The sequence below is a fragment of the Diceros bicornis genome, chromosome 22 (genome assembly GCF_020826845.1).
Source record: "Diceros bicornis minor isolate mBicDic1 chromosome 22, mDicBic1.mat.cur, whole genome shotgun sequence".
Classification (NCBI taxonomy): Eukaryota; Metazoa; Chordata; class Mammalia; order Perissodactyla; family Rhinocerotidae; genus Diceros; species Diceros bicornis.
This window is the reverse complement of record NC_080761.1, coordinates 31,886,512-31,896,994: the sequence shown is the minus strand read 5'-3', so window position 1 is coordinate 31,896,994 and position 10,483 is coordinate 31,886,512.

The following is a 10,483-nucleotide window of genomic DNA, read 5'->3' as shown; positions in this document are numbered from 1 at the left end:
AAAATGAGAACCAAGATTAAAATTTACTATTATATATGGTAGAAATGAGAGTTAATAAGAAAAGGAGGGGAATAACTGGGGCAGGCAGGAAGCTGAGGGCCTCCTCTGACTGCCTCCCTAATCAGACCTGTTCTTTGTTGGCCAGGAGGCATAAGAGCGGGCAGACAGGTAGTATTCTTTTTTGGGGGGGGAGGGGTATTATTTTATTGAGGCCATATTGGCTTACAATATTGTATAAATTTCACGATGCAATCTACAAAGAAACTGACTAGACAAGTACTATTCTTTTCTTCTTCAGCCTTTGGCCTCTGCACCTGTGTTTCTTCCCTGGAAGCTGGAGTCTTTCATCTGCATAAGAATGCTGGAGGAAAGAGAACACTTTAGAACTCAGAATATTCATTCACTGGCCATGTCAGCAGCTCCAAACAACTGTCCATAGAAATTTCCTCTAACCTGGACAGCATCCAGCTAAACCCAGTTGTCTTATCTCCCCTCCCCTCACCAACTTCTGGGATCACTTACATTTAAAATGGATGATATTTTACAGTAATAAATAGCTAGCATTTGATAATGGAACAATCATGTAATTTATTGTCTAAACTATGATGCTTCTGAAAGTGCCAAGGTGTGCCGTGATAAACCAAGTTGGTCCTGGGCAAATACAGGACATAGGGTCACTCTATTTATTGAGCATTTACTTTGTGCCAGGCACTAGACTAAGGTCTTTGCAGGCTTTATCTTATTTATTCCTCCCAAGAATCTTCTAAAGGAAATGTTATTATGATTATCATTTTATCAGCAAGGAAACCGAGATTTGGAAACTTGCCCAAGGCTGTCATTCAAACCCAGGGAGAAGTGCCATGTGTGCACGAGCCTGCGAGAGCCACCAGCCTGGGGGCTAACGTGGCTCAGTGGAACCATCTGATCAGCCACAGCTTTCCCATCAGGCTGCCTGTCCATCTTTCAGTCTTGAGCTGATGTCTCCCCTTCCCACTAGAAAACCACCTCCCCACTCCACCACCTGCACCAAGTTCACAAGAAACCATGAGTGACAAGCTGATGGACCAAAATTAATACTGCACAGAGCCCAGCAGCCACCTGATTAGGCAACTTTATGAGTCCCCTCACAGGCATAGAAACTCTCTCAATGTGTCTCCTTTTTCCTGGGAAGTGAGGGAGACCTTTTCAGAAATGGTTGTACTGTAGCCCAAGAAAGAGCAAAAAGATGGAAGGAGAGGGGGTAATTCAGAGGAGAGTCTCATTCCCTCATAAAATTTAAACACGAATTAGTCTTCAAAGAAGGCTTTCGCCCATGGAAGAGATGACCTCATTGCGGTAATTGGGAAGGCAGAAAGAAGAAGGTGCTGGCAGATGGGAAAGAAGGAGGGGGGCGTTAGAATTCTTTTCCGTCATCCATACACTGACGAGGAGTGTGCGGCTGTGCTGTTCAGCAGCTGTGCGTGCCCGGGCACAGTCATCTAACTCTCGGAAATTCAATTTCCTCCTCCATATAACGGGGACATAATATCTCCTTTGCCATCCAGTAGATATTATTATTTTCTATAATAGGGTTCAAGGACACGATCTAGTTAGAGTATCTGACTCAATAGACTGTAGCTACAGGTATTTCTCATACAGAGAGAGAAAGAGGCTCCAACCCCTCACTTTAGGGTGAGCACCTGTCTGTGGCCTCCCAGGACCCAGACATCACAAAGACCAACTCGCTCTGTACAAGCGACCAATACACGATGAGGATGCATGTGAAGGAGAAGGCGCTCCCTAGACCCACTGATTACAGAGCCTGCAGCAGGTCTCTGCACGTTTGAAAAGCACAAGACACCCAAAAAAATGAAAATAGAAAACCTGTCAACTCACCAAGCGAGATAAGGCTGCATTTCGGAAAGTATTTGAGAACTAGACTGACGTAATTTTGAATCCAACCAAATTCAACTACTTATTAGCTATGTTTTCCTGACCAACTTTTCCAGACCTTGCTTTTTTCCTCAGTAAAATGGGGTGAAATAATAACTAATGGGACAATTAAGAAGATTAGAGAGAATGTGTATAAAGTTCCTGCAGCTAATTCAGACAATTAATTATGAGCATGTTTTTATTTCATTCTTGCACACAAGGGAAAAAGACTCCTCTAGGGCAATTTAAGTATTATCCTACAGTAGCAACATATATGAAAGGAGAATAGTTATACAATCACTATTAGGCTAGATATAAAGAGACAAAAATGTTTGATTAAAAGTCACTAAACTCTTGGGGACTGGCCCAGTAGCATAACGGTTAAGTTCACGTGCTCTGCTTCGGCAGCCCAGGGTTTGCAGGTTCGGATCCTGGGCGGGGACTGACGCACCACTTGTCAAGCCATGCTGTAGTGGCGTCCCATAGAAAGTAGAGGAAGATGGCTATGGATGTTAGCTCAAGGCCAATCTTCCTCAGCAAAAAAAGGAGGATTGGCAACAGATGTTAGCTCAGGGCTAACCTTTCTCACAAAAAAAAAAAGAAAAAATGTCACTAGACTCTTGGCTGATGGTAAGCTGACAATCAACTGAGTGGGTGAGCAAGGAGTTATCCATAAGGCATATCAAAAAATTGGTGAAGCATTTTATTGAGAAGGATATTTTCCTCCCAGAGGGCATTGTAAGTTAAATTTGGCAAAATTTTCTGACCCAGACGAGGTTGCAAACTTCTTTTACCCTGTCTAGCACAGTACCTGATGTATGGAGATGGTCAGTATATAGCAGGGATTCCTATGGCAATTAACTCTGTGACTGGAGGACCACTGTCAAGCACTTAAGCCTCCACAATCAAACACAGTCTTCTTCTCTTTTTTTTTGTGAGGAAGACCAGCCCTGAGCTAACATCCATTGCCAATCCTCCTCTTTTTTTTTCCCTTTTACTCCCCAAGGCCGAGGTAGATAGTTGTATGTCATAGTTGCACATCCTTCTAGTTGCTGTATGTGGGACGAGGCCTCAGCGTGGCTGGAGAAGTGGTGCGGCGGTGCGCGCCCAGGATCCGAACCCGGGCCGCCAGTAGCGGAGCGCGCGCACTTAACCGCTAAGCCACCGAGCTGGCCCAACACAGTCTTCTTTTAAATATGCATCAGCAAAAAGGAACTGAAGCATAAGTAATGCCAAGTAGGGGGAAATTAGAAGAAAAAAATCAGGACATGGTTAAGAAAAAGCTAAATAAATGTTCTAGCAGCAGAATTAAATGATTAAATCTATGAGATTCAGCCCATATTTAATGAGGACTCTTCCTGAGTATGTACCAACTTATGGTGAAGAGTAGAGGGAAATGGTTTTGGTTTTTATATTTTCCCTGACTTTGAAAGGAGAAAACCTATGTGAGTAAGTAATTAATATTGCCTGCAGCCTCAGAATGTCTGAGAAGACCATGGGCAACTCCTCTGACCCTCCATCAACAGGACTGCCAAGGATTAGGTCTTGAACAAACAAGCGTATTGTAGGAGAAAATTCTTTTCCAAAAGCCTTTACTCTTACAAAAACTCTTGATTTTTTTCCCCAATTTCTAAATGCAGTATCATTATACTATTCTCCTTGTTGATCCTACCATGGCTTGTTTCACTTGGGAAGCTCTCAGAATTGAATATGTGGTCAAAGCACCAAATGGATTTTTCTGCCCCTGTGCCTTCCAGAAGGATGAATTGTGATGGTTAAGGTCTTTTAAGTCCACCCCATTGTTGAACCCGAGCTCAAACTGGACAGGATGTCTGAGGATGTCATAGCCAGGCCCAGTTTTTATTCCACTGCAAGTACTTTCTTTCACATTTGTGAATATTAATAAATATGCATTCAAACTTTTATTAAACAAAGATACATTTAATAATGTCAGTTATTTTCCTGCTACATGCTTACTGGAGGGTTGGATTTCGCTACTGTAAACCAGTCAGGAACCCGATGTGACCTCATTGGCTGTCGGTTTCCTGGGCTCTCAGTTTTGGCCATGGTTCTCTCCATTGTTGTCCCAGGGCACAGCACAGTGCCTGGCAGTTGGTGGGCACTCAATAAATAATTGATGAAGGAATGTGCTGAGTAATATCTAGCTTTTTTTTTTTTTTTGATGAGGAAGATTAGCCCTAAGCTAACATCCGATGCCAATCCTCCTCTTTTTGCTGAGGAACATTGGCCCTGGACTAACATCCATGCCCATCTTCCTTTACTTTATATGGGTTGCCACCACAACCTGGCTTGACAAGCAGTGCGTCAGTCTGTGACAAGCAGTGCGTCAGTCTGTGCCCGGGATGTGAACCTGCGAACCCAGGGCCACCACAGCAGAGCACGCGAACTTAACCACTACGCCACCGGGCTAGCCCCAATATGTAGCTATTTTGAGCATGGAATCCAGAGTGCACATCATGTCCCAAAGGCTTCTACATGTCCAGCCCCAGTCCTTAAATCATGGCATTTGCCTGAAGCCTACAGGAACAACCTTTCCCAAAGTTATAAAGCACACCCCCACAGCCTCCTCTGGAGTGATAGAATGCACCAACAATCAATCTTTCTGGCTAAGCCTGATTCATTCTCAGAATCCTTCTTAACACAAGTCTTCAGATAACCACTTACCAGTCAGTTGGCATCTGAGGGAAAGCCTATTTGCTATTGTTACTTGAGAAGGAACACGGCACTTTACAACTGAAAAGAACCAGAAGCCTTTCCAACAGAAAACTTGAGCTCCAGAGGTAAGTAATGCCTACTTTAAATTTCTGCATCTCTCTCACCCCAGTCACCCTGGACGCATGTGTGCATGAACATGTACACTTGCACACACACACATCCACACATCCACACAGGACATGTGGGGCAAATATTCTGCACACCTACCTCCTGATGTGTACTGGGAGGCAAGAGAGATCAATCCTGCGGAAAGTCAACAGCTGCATTTGATGGCTTGGCCCAACTTTGCTCAGCCAGCTCATCATGGGTGATTATGTTCTCATTTCCACCCTCAGACTGCAAAAGGAGAAAGGTCAGCTAGTCTGGGATCCCTTGTACAGCTGTTACAGATGTTTATGGAAGAATCTGATATACCAAGTCTTTCCCAGAAGTTAAAAAAAAAAAAAAAAGCTTGTGAACGGGATATTGAAAGCTCTAAATTAGTGGCAGAGAGAGAACAGATTTCTTTGTTAACTGACCCAGAACATTAAATTGATTATGTAATTTAACATCACTGTCCTATTTGATAGCTGTCTATTAATACTGCACTCTCCTACATTATAGTCAATTGCAAACTCTAGAAATGGTAGAACATATTTATTTTGCTTGGAATTTGCAATTTTCTGCCGTCTGAACTATTAGTGATTTGTAATTTCTTTCTCCAAGGGGAGTCTATTATCCCAGGAGAAATGATGATCACCCTTATTTGAAATGTGCAGTTCTTGGCCTTCTTCTCTTCTTGTCTCATTCCCTGCTGCAAGTGGATATAGGACTAAAGGAGCTCAAAAATATACCCATATGTCGCAATGCGCTTTTCCCCAGGAGCCTTGAGAAAGATTGTGCTCTACACAGACTCCTTGGCCTCTGTCTCAGGGAAAGTCAGGATGCAAGGGAAGAAGAACTCATAGCAGAGCCACCATCAGCTGTCAAATAGGGAACAACGAGCTGCAGAGAGGGTGCAGATTCACCTAGGATGCTTGTTAAAAATGCAGAGTCCCGGACCCCACTCCAGATCAACTGAGTCAGAATATCTAATCCAGATGATTCTTATGCATGGTAAATTTGGGAAGGAATCTCATCTAGAAATGTGATGTCTAGAGAAGGACTTGGGAAGCAGGGAATAACAACATTTTACTCAATAAGGAGACTTTTCAGGCAAACCAACTCTATGGTAGGATATGCCATTCTCAGCAGAGCCCTACTTCAGATCGTCTCGCCCCCACTAAGGCTTTTCATTCAAAAATCCAAGATGGTGTGTGATTCTGCATCCCAATATACCTTGCTGTCCCTCAAGATCCCTCTAAATTAAACTCAAAATTCGAATTACGTCTAAGCCTTTCCAAGGATGATCTTTCTCTAGCTGATTATGTGCTGTGTGGGCTGAGTCCATAAAGATACTATTTCTTGCTTTTACTTACTCTTTAAGAAAAAAAAAGCTAAAAACTGTTATACAAATCCCAGTTGGTATTTTCCATTGTGGTATTATCCTTCCACATTCCACTTCAGCCAGTGATGACGGCTGGGCCCTGACCCCAGGCAGAGCTCTCCAAAACACATACCAGCCAAATTATGTTTCCAAAATTCCCAATAACAATTGAAAAGAGCCAAGGAGGCCAGGTGCTGGGCAGGAGGATATTTTAGGGTTGGCTGATGGTCCAAATTGGATACTTCCGCTGCCTACCAGAACTATCCATTAAGAAAGAGAGCCTTGTGTCTTTCTCCCTGCCCTTTCCTCTCTTCTTTCTCTACTTGCACTACATATTCCTCTCACTTCTAGGTGAGTTGTGTGAAAATATTTTTGTACCATGTAAAACACTGCACATGGGTAATCATTTAACTGACAATGTGAAGGATCTGAGTGTCAGGAAGGACTGGCGGCTTGTTCCTCTATGATGTTTCTTTTGCCCTGGTAAAGACCGTGGAACATCGGAGGAGAATAGGGACAGGAGGCATTGATGAGTTACACGTGAATCTAAGAACTGAAAGTAGCTCTAAGATAATTATCAAGCTCAGATGTCAGGACATACCATTCAAACGCCTTAGTTGTTAACATAGGGTCATCCAGTATAGGGAATACCAGTCTCCATTCTCCCAGTACTGAGGGCTTTTCTGGAGAGTGCAAGAATCCTCATTTATCTTCTATATTTCACCACATTCTTGAGCTCAATCAGTTTATTCCAACAATATGCTTTCAGTTGTCCCCTTTCTCTCCATCCCCGCTAGCATAATTTTGCTCAGGTCCTCATTAGCTCTTGCATTCTCTTTATATCTCTTACCTGCTGAATGAAATTGCCCCTGCTCTCTCTGCCTCTGGTACAATCCCCTCCAGTCCACACTGCTGCCAGTGTGATATCTCGTAACAGTTTTTATCATGTTCAACCTGAACACCTTGGATGACTCTCCACTGCTCAAAGGAAAAAGCCTAAATTCCTTAGACCTTCAAGTTCCAAAATACCTTTTCAAACTTATCTCCTAAGATCATTCTGCACACCTTGTGTTTCTGCATATCCAACATCTCAGTCCTTCCAAAATGCTTTTCCCCTTCATACTTTCATAGTTCTTTCTCTCTTGAATGCCCTTCTCACCCCTGTAAGCATTTTGAAATATACTTACTCTCTAAAGTCCAGCTGAAAAATCACTTCTCCCGTTGTTTCCCTGATTTCCTTGGTAAGATTTACTCCCTGCTCTGTACTTCTATAGTATCTATTTTCCCATTGACTTCAATACGTCTAGTATTATACTTGTTTGGTTCTCTGTCTCTCTGCTAGACTATAAGTTCCTATAGGTTAGGGATGAGCTTATTCATCCTTGTACAAGTAACAGTGTCCAGCACAGTACCTTGTCCATAGAACAGCTCAATATATGTTGGTTTGTGATAAATGAATGATTCATCCTCAAAGCAGGCAGCTACTCTCCACTGCCAACATAATTGAGTTTTAATTTTCACTTCTGCAGAAAATCTGTAGGATAGAAAAGGAAAAGCCAGCCCAGGGTGGAAGGCGGTGGAAATTTTTGAAAGACACCTGCCCTTTAAGGCCTATCTTCATTACACCCACGAGACCCACACAAGGACCCTTTTCTGTTGTCTCTCTCACCTCCTTCCAGCTTCTAGACTTCTTTCATACTCTTATCTCAGTAGTACGTAGCTTCTTGGAAGTGGTTTTATTAAAATGTATTTGAGGCAGTTGCCAGTCCATTAGCAGCTTCTTGCATCCATCTGTGTCAGATAAGCACTGAGAGACTTTTATTTTTCTCAATTAAGAAAAGTTACATCTCCAGAGGCACCTGAGAGGCTTCTGGGTCTGCCCAGGATGCTGTAACACCACGACAAAAATGACACAGTTGCTATGACTGGGTAGCTAATATTCGTGTGGTTGTATTGAGACCCTGAGCCCGAGCCAGGGAAACTTCTCCTGCAGCCACCAAATCCCCCGGCGGAGTCCGCAGGAGCTTCTAGGCCCCGAAGATCAACCAGAGTATTCACCTTCAAAGCTGAAGTAAAAGAGAAAGGAGTTGAAAGATCCAGGAGCAAAATTACTACAATAAACAAATATTTCTAGTTCTAACCGTGATTGCCCTCTAAGGAGGGTGGGTACCATCAAGTACAGGACTCTTGCTTCTGCTGGGGATCTTGAGGGATTGGGTACTAGAGTTTGGGGCAGAAATTGGGGAAAGCTCCAATACTTTTCATAAGAGAAAGGAAAGAATTGGGAGTTCCTAGATAGCAATCCATATTGGAAGAAAAGAGAAAAAAAAAGGAGAGGAACAAAAGGAAGGGAGTTAGAAGGTGGTGGAAGACTGTGTTCTCTGCCACATGAGGAAATATCTTATGCAAATTCATGGACATTCTAAATTTCTCATCCCAAGTTGAGAATGAAAGAGTTGGAGTTAACATGTGCAGATACCAGAGTCAAAGACAGACAAGCCAAGGGCTTGGACTAAATCTTGCCACGAAGGCCAAGAACTTTGAACCCCGGTCATAAGAAAACCCTTAACCTGAAAAAATGATGGCCTTGATAAATCAAAGCTAGTATTCTTGAAGACCAAACAGTGCAATAATTTGTGGACTTCACAACAAGGGAAAAGAAGAAAACTATGAGATATCTACAAGTTTATTTTTAAAATCTTTTCTCTGTCCTGAAATATTATTCACGTTTACCACTTTGTAATATTTCTCTTAGAAAATAGGAAGTCCACACCTCAGACACTCAGACAGCAAAGAAGAATTGTGATTGGATGTCATTCCTGTCAATCGTCTCCAGTTAAAAAGGGAGTTGGTTACCTTGTTCCTTGGAAGTGTTGATCTACTATTGCTCATGGCTTTGCTGTCACTGAAATCTTTTTGTCTGCTTCTCCTAATACAGGGGAGATAAGCCTCCACTGTTTGAATATTTGAAACAGAGACAGAAACCTCCCTAGCAGAGGCCTGACAAACCAGGATGGAAAATATCTTATTCTTACTTGATATTCTCTTGAGTCAAAAATAAAAGAAACTTTGTTAGAAAAACCCTTTGATTGAGTCTATCTCAGAGATCTAAAACGTTTGTTCACAGCTTTAAGAAAAGAGCCAACTAATTAATTTAGGGCCTGGCAAGAAAGGAGTCTCCCTTGACACTTGGTCATGAATGCTCTTCAGCAAGCCACAGGGCATTAGCCCTAGGGACTCAGCAGAGAGGGCGTTGGATGCTGTCATTCCTGGGATTGAGTCAGCAAGTCTAGAAATCTTTGAGAGAAGGGGCCCAGCTGAGACATCTAAGCTACATGAAGAAGATTAAGGGAACATGAGGGAGAGGCAATTTATGGCAGAATAAGGGAAAATGGGGCAAATCGCAATCATTAGCCAGCAATACAGACAATTTAATGTAATACAAGAATGTGATAGATAAAGGGGAGTTTCAGAGATAGAAGATAATATGATTTGGGATGGGGCTGGAAGGTCAAGAGTAAGATTTTGACATGTATCTCTCGTTTCTCTGGACCTCTCTGGCCTTTGGGACAGTTGAGTAATCGTGTACTAATCTCCTTCCCAATTTGGCTGTCAGTACAGCCGAGCCTTGTGACCTCTCTTTCCCTTGTGACCCTTAGACACTTGAGGCCCCCTGGGTGGTTATATTCAGCCTTCCTCCAAAGGTGAAAGAGAATAAGAGAATATTTCTCTTTCTCCCTTTTTTTTTTTTTTGTGAGGGAGATCAGCCCTGAGCTAACATCCGTGCTAATCCTCCTCTTTTTGCTGAGGAAGACCGACTCTGAGCTAACATCTATTGCCAATCCTCCTCCTTTTTTCCCCCAAAGCCCCAGTGGATAGTTGTATGTCATAGCTGCACATCCTTCTACTTGCTGTATGTGGGACGCGGCCTCAGCATGGCCGGAGAAGCAGTGTGTCGGTGCGCGCCCGGGATCCGAACCTGGGCCGCCAGTAACGGAGCGCGCGCACTTAACCGCTAAGCCACCGGGCCAGCCCCTCTCTCTCCCCTGATCAAGCTTGCATGAGATGGACTTCACAGCATTTTCGGTCCCCATTTGTACCTGGGCACTGAGAGTAAGGACCCCGGAGATTGGGGGTGTGTGCAGTGACTGTAAAATTCCTCAGCGAGGCTAGGGGAGTGGTGCTTCTGGCCTGCAGGCTTCCCTCTTCCTGGCTCCGCTGTGCGCAGCAGGCGCCACTGTCTATCCAGTTGCGGACGTGATTCTCAAAAGCTTGACCTTGTCACACTTTTTTGTCTGAAGCTGGACTTAAGATAGTAGTGTTCGTCCTAAAACTGTGCCTCTACTCTGGCACAAGTGTGTAAGTGTGCAC